This window comes from Fukomys damarensis, unplaced genomic scaffold (assembly GCF_012274545.1).
Source record: "Fukomys damarensis isolate Sample0158 unplaced genomic scaffold, DMR_v1.0_HiC HiC_scaffold_16, whole genome shotgun sequence".
Taxonomy (NCBI): domain Eukaryota; kingdom Metazoa; phylum Chordata; class Mammalia; order Rodentia; family Bathyergidae; genus Fukomys; species Fukomys damarensis.
This window is the reverse complement of record NW_022900928.1, coordinates 5,765,015-5,783,645: the sequence shown is the minus strand read 5'-3', so window position 1 is coordinate 5,783,645 and position 18,631 is coordinate 5,765,015. Positions and strand designations below refer to the sequence as shown.

The following is an 18,631-nucleotide window of genomic DNA, read 5'->3' as shown; positions in this document are numbered from 1 at the left end:
CAGAAATCATAGCTCGGTTACTTTCAGTGACATAAATATCTTCCAAGGAGAAATGTGACAACATTCACCAGCAAGTCAGTTGGCTACAACTTTATGATGTAACTCGAATAGGACTCTTTTACAACTTTTCCCCTACTGTCACATTAGTTCCAACTCTGTTTGCTCTTGCTTAAACAGCTCACATAGCTCCTTAATTATTTTTTGGTTTCTGCCTTTACTTCCTTCAGCTTTCCCACAGGTTAGCAGAGCAAGTCTTCAAAGATCACCTTTTGGCCAGTCACTGTCTCAGTTACTTTCTGCTCATGGAGACACAATACCTGATACTCAAGCTTAAAAGAGGAGAGGTTTGTTTTGGCTCACAGCTTGTAGAAGTTTCAGTCCATAGTTGGCGGGCTCCAAGGCAAGCAGCATGGCAGAGGGGCACAGTGGGAAGGAAACAGTCCATGGCAGGGTAGCAGGAAACAGAAAGGGATCAAGGGAGGAGGAGGGAGACAGAACCTTGCAGGCCTCACCCCAGTGACCACCTCCTCCCCCCAGGCTTCACCTCCGAAATCACACTTCGCTATAAAATCATCAGTGGACTAATCCACTCATGAGCATCCTGCTGTCATGGAGTAATCATTTCCCAAAAGCTCACCAATGAGCACATAAGGCTTATGGGGATGGGGTCTTTACATAAACCATACCAGTTTTCAGCCCTCTTTATTTTCCATTTCATGTAGGTAAAAGGGTCTGTAGGTTTTACAGTGTATGGCTGTTCTGCTTCTCACTAACCTCCTTTCCTGCCATGTTACCCTTCTGTCGCTATGGAAGCCCTATTACTCATCCATGAACACTCTGAGCATTTTCTAACTCAAGACCATCAACTTGTTTCTCATTTTGCTGGGATGCATTCTCAAGTCTCCATTTCATTCAAATTTAGCTCATCCTTCAATTTCCAGAGCAGGCTCTTGTGCTCTTCCTGTCTGAAACTGTACCATTCACTACTTTCTTTTCCAATGCGTGCCTTATTTTCCCTCAATATTCTTTACTGACAAATCTTTCTTCCTTGTATGTGAACCACAAGAAGGAAAGACTATGTCAGCGTTGCTTGTTCTTGGATCTGATAGTTTTACAGTTGGATGGGCCAAAAGTAGTCCTGGTTCTTGCAGGTCAAGGAAAGAATTGCCAAATGCACATCTCATAGCAAGTAATAAGTAGCTATGTTTATTGAAAATCATGGGATGGTAGCCATAGAAACAGGTAGAAGGGCAAAATGAAAGCCTTGATGAGCACAAACACAGCTCAGGGTTCTGGTATTCGAAGAGTCAGACACCTCGCACTTTGGGCATCTCCCCCTCCATCGCTCACTGGTGTAGGCACCAGTGGTTTGCATCTCAGGCATCACAACCTCCTAAGAATAAATGCAATAACCAGGGTGCTGCTGTTCCAAAAGCAGAGTGAAGGGCTGGGATGGCAGTGGCTCCTTCAGCTCCTCTGTTCCCAACTGTATCGATCAGACTAGACCAGTGCCTGTCATATACTAAGTGCTCAGTAGTTCAAATATTTTAATTAAAAAGAAAACTAATGAATCTGAACAAGAACCGGCACCTAGCAAGTGTAAGTCTTCATCACACCTTATTCAGTGGCACAGTGGTTAACTTCTATTTATTTAGACTTTATATGGATGCAGAAGTTTAGTTTACATATTTTATGAGGCCAGTTTAGTCTCCTATTGCTCATTACTTTGGAAAACTACTGCTTCCCCACACAAATTTACTTGCTGTGTTTTTTAGAGAATAACACTTCCTGTTTTGCTAACTAAACATTTTTCTATAGTTGATTCTAATTAAAGAGGAGAAGGACTTTAATAAGCAAATATATGACAAAGATTAAAATTAATGCATACAAAGTTCCTAATTTGTCGCTGATGCTGAAGAAATCTAGCAACATTGGTGACATTAGCAGCAAGAACAGAAGGGGTCCTTACTGCTTTTATCCAACTACTTTGCTTTGTTTGATTTCCATTAAGACATTGGATTTAGTAAGAAGGCAGAGAGCCATTTTAGAAACTAATAATTGGAATAATATAAACATTATTTATGCCACATGAGGAAATATAATAATGACATTACAGAAAATGCTTCATAAGAGATGAGATACTTAGAAAAATCATAAAACCCACCACCAATGGAATTAGGTTTTTAAAATCACATTAACAAATCTTGGATAAAAAGTTAGTGGTTTACTTCAAAAGTGATTATGCATAATATTATATACATATAATATGGTTACATATAATGTGTGTTGTATGTTATATAAGCTATGTTATAATTTGTAAATTTAAAACTATAAGTATATGTTTCCAAGCGAATAATTATACAGTGGTGCTCATTACAGTGTCTGCCACATAGCACACATTAAGGAACTATTACTGCCTTATCCTACTCACTCGTCATTTTTTAAATTCTTTTCATGGGAAAGAATAATAAATCTATGCCATTAAACATAACAGGCTGTTGGACAAACTGCCATGTGCTTTGTACGATGTCACCTTCCACAGCAGTCACTCCTTTCTGAAATTCTCCTTTGTCACATTTTTGTGGTTGTTGTTGTTGTCGTTATTTGAGACAGGGTCTCACTGTGTAGTTGAGACTGACCTGAAACTCACTGTGTAGCCCAGGCTGGTCTCGAACTCACAGCAATCCTCCTGCCTCAGCCTCCCGAGTGCTTGAATTATAGGAGTGCACCTCCATGCCCGGCCATCATTTGTCACATTTGTACATCATTAGATCCCTAAATCTTTTCAGAGCTTATCACAAATTCCATTTTTGGACTTATTTTCCTCCAAGAGACGATTACACAAAAGAGAAGGTACGTGTTTTTATTAATGAAGAAATTAAAATGTGTGTTTGTTTTCTAGTTCTTTGGTTCTCTAAAGTTTTAGATGCTGTCACTTTTCTTGAAAAAAACCCAATTGTGAGACATGACTAAAACCATGGAGAAGTCAGAGTATCATTGTGCACGACTGCAAAATTCTCCACATGCCAATCTATTACATGATTATGGTAGTGTATGGCTTCCTGTGTGTGTGTGTGTGTGTCTGTGTGTGTATGTGTATGTATCTTGGATACCACATCATAGGAAGCACATGATTGTGACTTCTAGATTATAAGACAAGACCTAACACGACAAAAACCACTTGTATGACCTTAAGTATATGATATATTTTCTTATTATAGATTTCTTTGCCAACTACATATGCAAGTTACATTATGTCATCAGTCTGCAAAGTCAGATAGCAGTGTGTGTATTAATTAAGATTCTTACAGCTCTTCAGAAAGACAGCAGTTTTAGAGAAGGGCTGGGGAAGCTCCATTTTAACTCACAGTGCGCATCTCACTTTGAAATTCTATAGCCTGTACCCTTTAGCTCTAAGATCCTCAAGTGCTTTGTCTTCAGTGTTCTAAGCCTAGTGTTGAAAGGGGCATTTAAGCCTGGTGAGGCAATCCCTACAGTGAATCACACTGATACTTTTGCTAGTCACCAGGTTCGAGTCAGACAAGCTCTGCTGAAAAGCCACTGTCTTGGCCTCTTTTTGTGCCCCTGGCAGAATTGTGTGGATTGCGTAGTTGATAAGCAAGGGAAATTATTTCTCGTGATTTTGATGGTTAGGAAATCTGAGATCACAGTGCTGGCAGGTTACTGGGGGGAGAGGGCTTCTTTAGCAGTCCCCTCGTGAGGGAAACCAGGAAAGCTAGAGAACACTCCCATGAGCACAGGCCCCCTTATGAGAGTGCTGACCTGGTCAAGAGAGCAGAGGCCTGGGGACTGCATTACTCAAGCAACAGCTTTAATCCTGTTGCATTGATGATTCAGTTTCAACAGCACTCTTAGAGGGGACCTCATCTGTCAAACATCGCTCCGAGTGAAGGCAGCCTTTAACGCTCTCTCTGAAAATCTCAGTTTCTCTTTCAATACCATTTTTCTCGGTGAATTACATACTCTTTGGAGAATTTAGTTTGATATAAATAGCTTTGGGGCTTTTTATGGGCCTGTCTCTTATACAAATAAAGTAAGACTGAGCAGGACACAGCATTAATTTTCTAGTAGTAATTTTTGCAGGAGAAAAATTATTAAGCCAATCCAAGGCAAAAGGTTCGGTCATCCATGCCAGTGTGAGCACAGGTAGGTGGATGGAAGAGGGGGTGCTATGAATGGATGGATGGATGAGAGGATGGGGGGGATGGATGGGAGGATGGGGGGATGGATGGATGGACAGGAAGATAGTTGGGTGGATGGCAAATGATGTTTGACACAAAGATTCCTGATGCCAATTTCCTATCAATGCCAACTTACTTATTCCTCCCCTCCAAATTTGTTATCTGCTATGTTATTGTTTATGTTTTGTGGAAATTAAAACAGGACTTAATGTCTTTAAAATCCTAAAAACTACAAAGCTGCAATTTGTATACCAGAGTTAGAAAGCATTTAAATCCTATAGTTTAAAATCCAACATTGTGTGTTCGTCAGGAAAGCAAAAACTTACAAGCATTGCTATTAAATTCCTGAATACATAATAAGCTTACTTAACTTTGTTCTTTTGTTCTATTATTTTGAATGTGTACCTCCGCCCTCCCAGAATCATATACCTTCTTCAAGACTCAGCTCCAATGACTTGCTTTCTGCTGCTACTCCTGCTCTCCCTGCATGGAATCAGTGTGTCCTGGCTCTGCTCTTGTGACACTGAAATACATTCAAGGGTGGATGGAATATCTTCTTATGCTTTTTATTAAACTGGTGTTTTCAGTCACACCTTGTGGCCAGTTGATTTTAACTTCCCAAACTTTTCTCTGCTCTTTCAGTGTTACCCTCTTCTCCCAGCCCCAAGGATAGCTTCAGGCCATCCTACTCCCCTGGATGGGAAGCAGACGCCATGATGTTCCTCACATCCTCCACACTGAGAGCGCAGCAACTGTAATTAAACCACAGCACTCGGCAGCTTCAGTGCGCCCTGTCTCCCCATTCCCTAAGATAGACCCCAGACTCCTCAGCACCCCAGGCCTGGCATTTGTGAGCTGGTCCCCACTGTCTCTGTCCTCTCCACTCGTCCCTCCAGCGTTCAGCTGTGGTTTCCGTGAATCCCAAACTTCTCCCTCACCCCAAAATTTCCATATGTTACTAAGTCTTATGGGGAGGCTCATCTCTATTATTTTACCCGGTTAATTCCATCTTGTCTTTCAGGTCCTAGCTTCACTCTTGCTTCCTCTGGAAGGTGTTCTCTACCGCCCTCGCCCCGCACCTTCTAATAAAACCATCCCATTACAGATCCATCACTGGGATCTCCTGATCCAGTTACCCCCAAAGCCCATCAGCTGCCACCTAAGCCTAAGCCTTTAGCAGGGGGCCTTCAGATCCAAGTGATAACGACTTCCACTCTGCATAACAGGGGCTCTTGACCTCCATCCATCTCTATATATCAACCCCCCCTGAGATTATACACAAAAGTACCTACTTTCCTCTGCCCTAGGTATTTTAAAACAGTTTCTGGTTAGCTTGGAGACAACATTTGAGGGTTAATATTTCTGCTCAGCAAGTAACTCTAGTAATGGACAAAGACTGTGAATATAGGCTTTTCTTGAACATTTGTTAGCATTTGCTATACTGCTAAAATATTTAGTTGAAACCCAGAATGGTTATTTTCAAGTCTTAAGGCAGATTCATGAGAAAAATACTCAAAGAAGACAAAATGCACTTAGGAGAACCTGTAGTGTTCTCTTTTTGTTTGTTTATGTAGTGTTGTGTTGTTTTTAACTGGGATTCAAAGTTTCAAGGGAAATTACTGTCTGCATAACTAAGCTCTGCTTTAAGATGTAACACAGCAGTGTGTCCTGTGGCCTTCTACTCTTCTAGGACTCTATCTGAGCTTTAATTTTTGCATCACATCCTTTTCTGGTCTTAAAAAATACAAGGAAACCTTGAAGAAAAACAAAAACATATATCTTCAAGGTGTAGTCAAACTGGTGAACCCTGCTCTAAAGGGTTAGCTGCCTAAGTGTTCACCACTTTCAACTTTAAATTCAGATGTCTCAACACATGAAAGACAAACATTGCAAAGACCAAGCCCAAGCCAGACCAAGTTGGTCTTTATAGTCTCTCTGGTCCACAGTTCACCAGATTTGCTCTCCAGAACACTGGAACAAAAAGTGTCTTTCTCTTAGAACTTTCTTAGGACTCTCCTCCATGCAAGTGGAGGATAGAAAGAGAGAGGTTTTGTGGTTTCCGCAGAGACCACAAGTGGTTTCTTGCAAAGTGAGAGGCGTAGTGAACAGAGAACACAGCCTATGGACTCGAGTTCCTTCACATTTGACAGTTACTGTGGTGAGCACTCTGAAGCAAATTCCTTCACCTTGGATTTCTCACCGGGAAGTTTGTTAAAGTTTTCACTTGGGATATTTATGAAAAACAAAGGGATCATCTGGAACTGTACGACTGGTTCCATTCTGAAACACTAACCAATGGAACTAGCACGCGAGAGGGTAAGTATATGATACAGCAATTGTATACAAAAGGAGGAAGGGAGAATTTCAGTGTACATCATGATGAAAAGAATTAAGGACAAAAGGCATACGACATTTATAAAAAGGAAAACCCTAGAGCTAACATTATATTTGATGATGAAACCCTACTTGCTTTCCCCTGAAGGTTGGGATAGGTAAAGACGCCCACTTTCTACCACTCCTACTCAAGGTTGTACCAAAAGTCTTAGACAATGAGAAGAGGATAGAAAAATCAAATCAAAAGGATTCCATTGGAAAAGGGGAAACAAAGCTACCTCTATTTATAGATAGCATCTTTATTTGTGTAGAAAATCATAAGGAATATACAAAACTTCCTGAAACTAAAGCATATGTTTGCAAGTTCATAGAACACAACAACAGTATGCAAAAGCAACTGCATTTTTGTGTATGAATGATGATGAACAATGGAAAATGCAAACACAGAAGTTAAATCAATGATGTGTTAGTAGCTCACACAAAGTGAAATACTGAATTGTAAATCTAACAAAATCTATGCCTGATTTGTTTGGGAGAAACTTCAAAAAGATGTTGGAATGAACCAAAGAAAGAGCTGAATAGTTACAGATTGTCTACGTGTTGGAAGATTCTGTACAGTGAAATGTTAACCTTACTAATGGTAATAAACACACAAAAAATGCAAAAATGAGTCATATCAACAAGACTGTTGGATGCAGATGAGTTTGTTCAAAATATATATGAGGATAGGTAAAAGAAGTCAGACTGCCAAGATAGCGGGGCAAAAAAACCTGGAAGACACATTTTTTTTTCAACTGGGGATTGAACTCGGGACCTTTGCTTGCAAGGCAGGCAACGGAACCACTCCCCCGCTTCAAAGACACAATTTTTAAGACATAAAATTAATATAATTAGCATAACTTAGATGAAAGGATAGACAAATAACCACTATAATCAAATAGAAAATTTAGAAAGAGGCCCACATAAATAAAGACAAGGGATTTGTTTTTAACAAAGCTGAAGCAGTAACTGAATGGAGACAGCCAGGCGCTTTTTATTCTCTTTTGACAGTGCTAGAACAAGTCAGTCATATGTTAGACATGACTGCTGTCTGACACCATCACAGCATGCAAAAAATATTAACTCTGAATAGGTAACCGTCATAACTGAAAAGTCAAAGCTATACAAACCTGGGGAAATGTATCTATGGCTTGGGAATGGCAAAGATTTATAATTAAGACATCAGAAGTATGATCTGTTGAGGAAAGAAAGTGAAAAAGTAGCAAAACTAGAAAAAAAATCATAAAGGAAAATTTCCTTGACATTAGCCTTAATGATGATGTTTAATATTGCATCAAAAGCTTAGGCAACAAAAGCCAAAACAAACAAATGAGATTACATCTACAAATTCCATATGAATGTTTATTATGTATTGAGCAATAAACATTATTAGCATAATTTATAGTCACAAAAACTGAACAAAACCTATTGTTCTTCGGTGTGTGATTGGATAAACAAATTGTATATTCTCTGCACAATGGAATTAGTGCCTGGCATAAAAGGAACAAATTTGAATATTTATACAAGCATAACTCTCACATACATCTTGCTAAGTGATAGAACCATATCTTAAGTGATATACAAAGAACACACGTGTGAATTCGAAATAGTTTCTCTAGTGTGAGAAACTGAAAGTGTAAAGAAGGACAAAAAGGTATAATGGATAATGTGAAACAGAAAGGAAAGGGACAAGGGGAAGGGGAAGAGGGAGGGGAAAGGAAAGAAGGGGATGGAATTAATGTGAGAAAATGAAAAGTAACGGAAACAAAGTCTTTATAGATAAGGAGGGAGGGAGGGGTTGAAGGAGGCCAGGGGAATGAGGAAAAATGAGAACTAAGAATGATTATGTAAAGGTGCAAATTTCGAAAAATGAATGTCATTATATCATATACATTAAATGCACCAATAAAATTGAATTTTAAAAAGTGATATATTTTATGATTTCCTTTGCATGACAGTTAAAAGGTAAAAATAAAGTGGTTTTTTTCTATGGAAATTAAAAATCAAAGAAATAAAAGAGAAAAATACATACATAAGCTACCTCATGAAATATATATAATTTTTTGTTGAAGAAAAAAAAGATATTTGGCCAAAAAGCAGTTCTAGTTTTATTGAACTCAACGCATAGAAATACACAATATAGCCTACCTCGTAATTGTAAACTACGATGTATAAAACTATGATGTTAAAAATTAAAGATCCAAATACTATTAAATTAAAACTGGTATTTTGACTTTCTCTAAAATAAACATCATGGGCAAAAGTAGTTTACTAATAATGGGTGACAAGTTAGCTACTAATTACACAAATAAACAGTTAATGACAATGATGTAATATACTATCTTTAAAACAAAACTCTGGCTTTTAAATATGGACTGGTGTTTTACAGTTCCATAGAGTAGTAAGAATTAAAATTTTCACATCTTGAATAGGTTGAAAAAAAGTATCTAGCATTGTTATTATGTCCTGTTTTCTTTTAGTAATGGTGAATTAATTTTCCTCATTCTGAAGCTTTCATAATCAGCTTTCAATTATCAATTTTTTGTGAAATTTCCTATGAATTCCCAATTACCAATAATACAATGTTGCTATTATCATCAGATTTGCATCTTCTATGGGAATGTGGAGAAAAATCCGCTAATTTTCAATTTCTGAGTATTCACCTGTGAACTGCTGCCATCTTCCAGCATCAGTGATGGTTTTCTCCAGGGATCTCTTTTGGGGCTCTTTCAGATCCTCTATTATTTTGTTGTTCCAGAACCAGGCCTTGGCAAAGGCTTCTGACCTGTGGAAGATTTGAGGTCCTGACTATGTCGTGGCTTAAATGATTGCATTTGTAGCTAGTTGTTACACAGAAGAAAAAAAACAAAAAAACAAAACACCATGAATCCAAGCATGATTATACTTCTAACATCTGCAAACTAAGTAAGATGAGGGTTGTCTCTGTCTCGACTGCGAGATAAAAATGAGTTCAGCTAAGGCACAGTTCTGCAGAGTGATGATGAATGTGGATGCTCTCTGCTACAACTTAGAAATATCTGCGCTCCCAGCTAATACTGGATTGACTGATAAAAACTGACTTGAAATATATATCATTAATAAAGCAATACTTTAATTTAGAGATAACTTGCTCATGATAAATCTTTAAGTCATTGCTGAAGTTTCAAAATTCTAAGTGTCTTAATTTATTACCGGTTTAAAATTATGCTTTGGGGAGAATATTATCCACATTCATTGCTACTTTAGAGAGCATGCTGCTAAAAGAAGCACTGATGTATGTTAAATCTGCATTAGTCAAAGGCTCGAATTGGAGAGAGAGCGGGAGGGAGAGAGAGAGAGAGATGAGGCTCATGAGATTATGCAGGTTGCTGGAGACCCTGTGAACGCAGCAACCTGGCCCGGGAAGCCCAGGACCAGGGAATCCCAGTCAAAGGCCTGAAAAGACAGGTGTGCTCCGTGTTAACACTCAGAAACTAATATCCTGAGAGCCTGGCTATTCACAGGCAGATGAGTGGCCCAGGAGAGGCAGGCAGCTGTCTTCCCTGTGTGTTGCCATCCATCTTAGCTGGCGGCCAGAGGATGGTGCTGCCTGCCTCGAGGAAGCATCTTCCCTGCCCAGTCAGACACTCGCCTACCGGGTCTTGGTGGAAAGGGCCTCTCAGACGTGCGCAGAAATGGTGCCTCCTCACCGGGTCTCCGGGAGACACCTAAGTCAGTCTCCACTTAACCCACCCAGTACGGTTTGTGCACGGTCAGGCACAGCGTGGCACTTGGTGCTCAGCAGCACTGCATCTCATCTCAGGCCTTCGTCTTCTCCTGCCTGGGTTGGCATAAAGCTTGGAAATGCTTCCTCCACCCCCACGCACCCTGCAGCAGATCAGAACTCCTCGCCTCAGGGCGCTGCAGGAGCCACTATCTCGGGTGTGTTCCCGTCTCAGGCGCGCTCCTCCTCGGAGCTACTGTATAAAGTTTTACAAATAAGTTGCATGATGAAATATACGTGGAAAAAAATCTTTTACATAATACCCGAGTTTCTTGGCCGCAAGATTTTCTTACTGCCTTTAACACGTCGCTAGGCATTATTTCCAAGCTTATATCTAAAGCTTTCAGGAGTGCTTTGTCTTTTTGTAACCCCCGAGAGCACTGATTCCCTTGCAGCGTGTTATAAACATGCTGGCCCACAGATAACAGGCACGTTGCTTCACGTAACTTACAGATTCCCTTGTGATTGGCCCCTACCTGTTTTTTTAATCCTTCCTGCGCCTCACTTTTCCAGGCTTTTCTAGGAGTTAATTGTATATGTCTCAAGGTGATAGGTTTTCTCTGGAAGGTTCCCCTTTCCCATTTGTTATTTGCTGTATTTGCAGCAGCTCATCAGGCACCGGCACCTCGCACTGTGACACTGTGACTTAGGGAACAGAAGCGAACCCCTCTTCTCGGCCCGTCACAGACTCCCGCTGACCCTCTACTCCAAGTATCTCCTTAAACTTGCAAAACTGACAGCTCCTTCTCCGAGGGGGAAGATCTTGTCTTCACACTTTGTCTTTCTTCTTTTCCATGTGTCTTAATTTGTAGGTAATGCCCGGCCTATATTTAATACCTGTTTGTGAAGAGTGAGTGAAAAATTAGTGAAAGCAGAAGGAAGAATACTGAGTGATTAATATTTCAACATTGACTTTCGGCTTATGTCCATTGAATAAATAGTACTTAGTTTTTCCCTTCTCAAGGCCTTTGCTTGTATCCTGTTTTCTTGATGTCAGTGAATTTCAAATGCGCTAGTTAAGCCCAGAAGTCTCGTTGACACAAGTCTCTAACCCTCATTAAGAGTATATGTTAGCATAACCTAGAGAACATTCAATCGGGCCAAACAGGTGTGGGGCAGGGCTCTTCAAGGTCGTGCTTAGGGTTATGAGTGAGAATCCTCCCTGCCCTAAAGAAATGTACAGTCTTGTCCACAGTGACTTTCACATGTGAGCCTCAAAGCAAAATGTGGAAACTGGTTATGGTCTGAAATTCTACCCTGGGCTGTTTTGTTAATATTCTTCTGGCAAACAACCTCAGGGGCTTATACTGAAATTATTTTTTGTTGAAGAACTAGAAGAGTAAGTCATCTTTGTATATTTCTCTGTTATCTGAATGATATTAACAACTTCTTTTTCTGTCAAATGCCTTTTAGATGTCAAAAATATATGCAGTTTGTTTCTTCAGGGATACACATAAGACTTTTACATTTTTTTCATTTTAATTTTTCAGCAGTGAAGGAAGAATCCTGGGCCTCGTGCATGCAAAGCGCACACTCTCCCGTGGAGCTGCACCCTGGCCCCGGCAGGCCTTCCTCGTTCTGTTTTGTTTTGGGCATAGGCTGGCCTTACAGCATGCCTTAGGAACTGATGTTTTCCTGTGCAGGGAAGACAAGCCCCCTTCCATCATTAAAGGAGTTGACAACGCTAAAAATTTAAAAGTAGAAATTATCTAGCTCTAAGTCAAGTGTGAGAAATAACTCAGTTATAAAAGTTTCTTTCTACATAATCTATGCTAACATCTGTATAATACCATTTATTTCTCACCTGGGTGTAACTTCCATTTTTTTATATTGTTTCTGAGTTAAAAGAAAAAAATGTTGCTTTGTGGCATAAAAGCTTTTGAAACTTGATTCTTTTTTTTTCTTTTTTCTTCTTTTTTTTTTGCTTTCCTCCTGCCACACTCTTATGGCTCAGGCTTGAAATCTTGCTACATCTCATAATACACAACATCATTGATCACTGATAACAAAGCAGATATACACAGTAAGTACTAAGGCCTAAGCATTACTCTAACCCTTGATGTTTCTTTATCTACTTAAATATCCCCCTCATAATTCTGTGAGTTAAGTATTATTATTTTCAAGATAAGGAAACTTTCTCCTATACTTATTGGCCATTTGGACTTTTTCTGCAAAATATCTATTGATTTCAATTGCCTGCTGCTATTGGCTTTTTTATTTTGAAGAGTCTATTTTTTTCTGAGTTCTTTATATATTCTAGATATTAGTCCTTTGTCCACCTGGTAGCTGAAATTTTTTCCCAGTCCTTTTAATCTGTTGTTTGTTTACTTTGTTGTGTAGAAGCTTTTTAAATTGATGAAGTTCTGTTTGCTGATTGTCAATGGTATTTCTTGTCTGATCAAGTCCTGTTCACAAAGTCTTTACTGATGATCATATCTTCAGAGTTTTACCTTCTATCAAATTGTTTCTGTTTGAATATCCAGGTCCTTATTGTGTTTTTATCCTGTGTTAGAACATGATAATAGCTATGGTTCTAGACTCAATCTTCTGAACATGAGTAATCGGTTTTCCCAAGACCATTTCTGAAAGAGGCCATCTTTCCTTCACTGTGTACTTTCTGCCCTTTGTTCAACACTGCTGTCCATTAAAAAGGAAAAAAATTAAAGCAATACCTAGATGCCTTTTTACTGCAGAAGGATGACTCTCATCAAGAAATAAAATAATGAAAAAATTCTGGCGAGGCTGTGAGATAAAAAGGAACCCTTACACATTGATCCCTCACAAAATTAAGACTAGAAATGCCATTCTACCCAGCTATCTCCCTTCTAGTTATCTTCCCAAAAGAGTTAGGAGTGTTATGTACATTTACCACCTCCCAAGGATAAATGTAATCACTATGTCCCACAAACACATACTAATAAAAAATTCAAAAATCAAAGAAAAACAGAAATAGTCCAAAAAACTTTAAAAGATAAAGAAATTTCTTGACGATGTACACAGTGAAACCACCTGCCTTATACTTCCACTCATCCATGTGCAAGAAGGCAGGATAGAGAAAATGAATGAGAGTCCCTTCCCGCCCTAAGGGAGATCATCACCCCACAGAAAGATACACAATCTGACAACACTAAACCCCGGATGTGTTACATTGTAGCAGCCTGGGAAACTCTAGCTAATACTGTCAGGGAACTCAGAAAGCTTTCCCAGTGGAGGAGATCCATTTCTGAAGGAGAGAAAATTTTCGTGACAGAGAAGTAAACAAAAAACATACACAAGGTGGGAGACTTGCTAGGTATTTTAAGGAGAATGCACATGGACTGTCTGTAATGAATTTATGAACTTGACCAGATTGAAACTTAACAGAAATAATTTCTGCTCAAATTGAAACTTAGTGGGAATAATTTCTACTATACATTTATCTCTTATTTCTAATTTTCCGTACTGTGTCTTCTAAAAAGATCCTCTTACAGTAAAAGGAATCTATGAATCCAAGTTTGAGTCCTCCCAAAGAAATCTATGTGACTCCTAGGAAAAGAGCAAGGGACGGAATAGTAGTTGTGGTTGAGGGGATGCCACTTAAAGTAGCTCGGATCAATAAGTGGACCGTCATTCTTGTTACGATAATATTCTCATCTTATTTAGGATATAGTCAAATGGATATTCAATTTAAACAAAAATCCATGTGTACTTACAGCATTATTACGGTAGATGGACTACAGGAGCATTCAAATTTCAGCAGAGTTTACAGTGCAAAGTAAACGACTTGAGTTTCAACTGCGATTTCAGTCGTTACAGGGTCAAGAAGCGCTATCCGTTTCATTTACTTCTGTACCCTTACTGTCTGGAAGGTGCTTCTACCAGGTATTGCTGCAATAGCTGTCAGATGTTGAGTCAAGTAATTCCTTAATAGACTCTTCTTTCAGTCGGTAGTCAGCTACTTCCTGTACGTGCCCACCCAGTACCAGGTACTGTGTGTGTCAACAGGACAAAAATAATTCCTGCCCATGACTAGAGAGACCATATGTTACGTAATAGCCTGACATTTAAATGCAAACACAAAACATTCTACTAATGCTGTGAAGAGAAGAGACAGCACGGAGAATGGGTCTCTTCAGGACAAGCGTGTGACTTCGAAAGGGATGTTTCCTACAGTAAGGAAGCTGAGGGAAAGAAAGAAAGCATTCCAAGAGAAAAGCGTAGGCCATTGAAAATCACACGTAATTACTGCAAATGAAAGAATCGTGCAGAAACCTCAAGATAAGATTAAGGACTCTTGTTCCACTTTCATGACTTTTAAAACTTAATTCTGTTCACTTACAAAGCCCTTCACTAATTTGTACCTTTCTTTCATGCACTAAACTTGTCAGAGAGCTTCTCTTATGCACCATAATACATTGCACTGGATTGAGACCAATTTTGATTTTGCAAATCGTGCCATTAAGGGCCGAGCGTGTATGGTTCACTCTTGTGTGCTGCAGGTGGCCTCGTGTACGGCCGACAAGCTTGCAGTACCTCTAAGGAACAAGTGACCAAGAGTGTGTACGTAAGCAGGTACAGAAGGGGTGACCCTGAATTTTATTCTCTGTTAACAAAGGTGCATGTGCTACTTTTTGCTAACATGGGTTGTGTTGAGTCTCTCACTGCGCCTGTGATTTTCATTTGTATCTCATCATGTACCCCAGCGAGGGGACATCCAGGGACCATGACAACCTAATGTCCCCATGCTCTCTAGCTACCATTTCAGTTGGCATAGCAGAGCCTCCTGGCACAAGATCCCATGGAGACCTCAAAGAGTTTGAGATTTTTTTTTTCTTCTGGTTCCTTCCTGTTAGTCAATGGTCTAACTGTGACAGCACTCATTTACCTAAACATTTAGGTTTTGCTAGATTTCATTCTGACAACTATATAATGGTCTCCAGGTAGCATTTCTCCTCCCTTCAAGACAAAGAGTGATAAATATTTCTGTGCCCTTCTTAGCTGTAAAGAGCTTCCTCAACCATTACTGAGTTCTGCATATTTAGGCCATGCCATTGCAAACATTCCTTTTACTAAACGTTTTTCAAGTACTCTCAATTAGCGCTTCCCAGCTACTAGGTTTGATAGCAATGTCTTTTTTTCCCCTTATGCAAAATCATGAAATGAAAGGTGAATGAAGGAAAAACTATTATAACAGAAGTTTCAGATTAAATAAAGCAGCAGCCTGTTCTCTTGCTAAGAACAGAGGCTATGAAATCACAGGAGCCTGGCTTTTTCCAGGCCCCAGTACTCACTGGACATGAGACTTGGACAAGTTATTTGAACCCTTTGCATATTGAAAAATGGAAACATGAAAAGGGCCAAGTCCCAACAAGGCTATTGTGAGAAATAAAATACAGGTAATAAACAGATTGCACTTGCCACTTCATGCACACTCAAAATGGTGACTGGATCACTAGAAGCAACTCCCGCCAAAATGGATACACTTGAGTAATAAATCAGGAAAGTTCTTTCAAAGAAGACAGCACTACAGTGATTTCAACAAGGTCACATTAGAAAATGCGTGCTTTCCCCACAGTGGGTATTATATAAATAAATATGCTTTGATTATAGCCACTAATACAGAAAAGTGTTGAATTTTATAAAAGTAAGCAGCATCCCAAGATCCCACCCACTTATGTGGCTGTGGTACTTGGGTGGATCCCGGAGCTCTTCACAGAGACACATTCCCAGGCATCTTTCATTTTGTATTTTGAGGCAGAGTCTTGTTAATTCACTGAATTTCCCAGGCTGAACTTCAACATTCGCTTCTCCTGCGTTAGTCTCCCAGAGTACAAGATAATAGGCTTGCACTACATCTGACTTGTATTTGTTATTTTAAAATGTTTCCTTCTGATCCAGCTGTTCCACTTTTAAGTATCTTCCCAAAAGTTAAAAGCATCACACCACAGTGATACATTCGTACTCAAGTTTGTAGCAGCACAATTCATAGCAGCTAAATCTTAGAAACAGCCCATTTGCCCATCAACAGATGGATGGATAAAGAAAATGAGGTGCTTCTATATGATGGAGTATTATTCTGCCATAAAGAAGGATAAACTTGGGGCATTTTTAGGTAAATTGATGCATCTTGAGACCATCATCTTCAGTGAAATAATTCAAACACACAAGTTTCCATATCATGTTGTTTCTCTTGTGGTGTGAGAAACTAAGAGTGTAAATAGTGAGCAAAATAGAGGATAGATATTGGGAGGTGGAAAGAACTTGTTCAAATGAGAAAGGGATCAAGGGGATGGGGAGGCAAGGAAGGCATAGGATTTAAATAAAGCAAGAAGTGAAGGGGGAAACAGAAAGAGAGCTTAGTTAAGGAGGGGAAGAAGGGTTAAAGGGAGGGAAGGGGAATGGGAAAAAACAATTAAGACATATGTACAGGTACAAATTCCCCATGATAAATGTGATAATTATGTCTTGCAAACATGTACTAATAAAAATACATTTTTAATTTTTTTCTTTTATAGGCATAACTTAAATGCATTAGGTTAGAATATCAACTTAGTATCTAAAAGTATTTCAGTTTCTTCTAGCAATTTACTTGTGAGTCTTTTCAAAATGGGCTATGCCAAAATACTAATAATTTTTTGCACACAAGTCCTTAATATGAGTCTTCTTTCTGAAGAGGAAGTTCACCAAGAGAATGCACCTTTTGAAACATGGGTACTTTGTACTGAGAGCGATGACTCATTTTCCTTCACTATTCAATTTTCTTTGTAAAGTTTTCAAAAGATCCATTTTCCAGTGGAGAACTCTGGGTTCTAAGTCATGGAGTCACCCAGCAACTGAACAGAGACTTTCCTTCCTGCAGGCATCTTCTGCTGTGGATCAGTGAATGCCCTTCTTCTTGGTTACGTCTCCAGATCCCATTAGATACAGGCACAATTACACTGCGCTCCAGGAGTAATTGGAAGTTGTATGAGTATTATTGCTTTAGAATCATGGGCTACAATAGAGGAGATTACACGTATTCTATGGTTCTACAGGTTTAGCTTCAAACTGTGGGGTGGACATCCTTACTAAATCTAGTCGTTCACTGGGGTCACTTTTTGGAGACTCACTTTCAATGGGAATTTACCTAATTATATCGGGAATGTAGAGCAAGGGAAAAACTTGAGGACCCTGTGGGAATGAATTCTGTGGAACAAAGCAAAGGATGACTTCTGCAAAAGCACAAGTGTAGTGGCTGTGGACAAGGGTTAGGAAGGAACTGGACCTTGGAAGACATTACAGTGTCAGCCTTTCAGTAAGGTTAGATTGGCGTCTAGCAAACACGAATCTGTATATTCTCTTTGAGACATTTGATCGTTCAGAAAGGGAGGAAACACCACATTAACGAGTCATGAGAAGGAAAGGGTTTGGGGGATACTGCTTCCCTTCGATGTCATTTTCTCTCAAGGCTACTTTAAACAAATATCTTCAGCTGAAGCAGGTTTAAGGAGGACTCTCTGTGGACTCTTACTTTATGTGCAAAAACCGTTGAAGAAAATTTATTAAACCCAAGACCTATCGGTAAGATACACAAGGAAAGTCAGCGGAGGATCAGCCGCTTTCTGGCTGCGCCTATCCCGCCCCTGATTTTGGGTTTCCTTGTGGGTGATTTCGTCGTGAGCCGTGCCTGACTTTACTCTGGCTTTGCACACTTGCCTGAAGCACGTGCTTCCCACTAAGTGTGAACAACGTCCTGTGCCTCACACGGATATCAGGCCAGGCGCCAGGGAAGAGCTAAAGAGTTGTTTGGGCATCATTGAAGAAATGCTAGAAAACAAAACAAGGAGTGAAAATCTGTCTTTGAGAATTAAGAAGTGAGATTTTGAACTGTTCATCTATAGACACTTAAACTACAATAAAATGTATGCCATTCATATCTGATCTTTTACTTTTAATTTTTCACTGGGTGGGGATTGAACTCGTGGCCTCCTGCATGGCGGCCAAGCGCCCTGTCATTGTGCTTGAGCCCCAGGCCTCACATTTGTTATTTTACAGATCAGTACAAGAAATAAAATTCGGTGATGTGGGTAGATGTTTTCCCGCTATTCATCTGTATCAAGCGTGGCACGCAAGTTTCAGCAGAATATATTTCCCAGTTTGCTAAGCTTGTGTGTGTAGGACTGTAGTTTTGGAATTCTTTTTCAGTTCTAGGATTCTGGATACGGTGGTCCCCGCTTGGAATTTGTGAGATGTTTGTACCAGGCAGAGCCGTGGTCATGAGCCCCGCTGCACTGGACTCACGGGGAACCGTGCAGCATAGGGAACAGATAACGGG

The 18,631-nt window shown here is 39.7% G+C and overlaps 1 protein-coding gene and 1 long non-coding RNA gene across 5 annotated transcripts in view; one reads left to right on the top strand and one right to left on the bottom strand.

The window, feature by feature from the left end:
- Positions 1–18,631, top strand: part of Ano3 (anoctamin 3) — a 350,025-nt gene that overhangs the window by 148,833 nt on the left and 182,561 nt on the right. Inside the window, exon 1 of one of the 4 annotated variants that reach the window (XM_010603357.2) lies at positions 12,308–12,361. The exons of the other annotated variants lie outside the window; for them this stretch is intronic. The gene's annotated coding sequence lies outside the window, so the exon portion shown is untranslated. Of the gene's footprint in view, positions 1–12,307; positions 12,362–18,631 lie in introns of those variants that run through there. 4 annotated transcript variants of the gene reach the window in all.
- Positions 4,661–11,110, bottom strand: LOC104847797. The gene is made up of 3 exons (XR_776230.2): positions 10,815–11,110; positions 9,239–9,360; positions 4,661–4,725 (listed from the first exon to the last, which is right to left on the bottom strand). It is a non-coding gene; the product is annotated as an uncharacterized LOC104847797 (long non-coding RNA).